This window comes from Capsicum annuum, chromosome 8 (genome assembly GCF_002878395.1).
Source record: "Capsicum annuum cultivar UCD-10X-F1 chromosome 8, UCD10Xv1.1, whole genome shotgun sequence".
In the NCBI taxonomy this organism is placed as follows: Eukaryota; Viridiplantae; Streptophyta; class Magnoliopsida; order Solanales; family Solanaceae; genus Capsicum; species Capsicum annuum.
This window is the reverse complement of record NC_061118.1, coordinates 78,196,717-78,197,394: the sequence shown is the minus strand read 5'-3', so window position 1 is coordinate 78,197,394 and position 678 is coordinate 78,196,717.

Sequence of the window (678 nt, the reverse complement as noted above, 5' to 3'; positions counted from 1 at the left end):
TACTCAGTTATCAAATGTAAATGAAAACGTGAAAACAACATTAGACATCATGTCCTCGGAACATAAGGACTCACCACAACAGAGGATGTAGAACAGCATGCCTGAAGAATCACTGTCGAACCTGGAACTGAGCACCTGAACCTATATTCTGAGAAAATGCAGCCCACATCCGAAGATGTGGGTCAGTACCATGGAAAGGAACCGAGTATATGGAGATGTATGCAATTGTATAAACATCATCATCATAAATATTTATAAGAAATATGTAGGATGTATGAAAGACTCACATAACCCAAAGAAAATCATCATAATCATGAGAGGATGAAATAAGTCTAATAACACATGTGAGTCATCATATAATTTGTCAATCACTTTCAGTTCATCAAGAATATCAATTCTCATAATGTAAATATCAGTTAAATCTTTTGAAAGAATAACTTTCACAATTCCACTTTCAAATCACTTCACCATTCACCATAGACACAAGAAAACACGCACACACTGGGAGATCCTATAACCGACATAAAGCATGTGAGCTACATGGAGTCCAATGTACAACCCACGTTAGGGAGAGCCATCCTATCCTTGCCATCGGAGTAGGACTATCAATATCAAATCCACACAAACTAGTAATCACTATATAAATCAGCCTCAGGCTCACTCCTATGGGGGCACGTA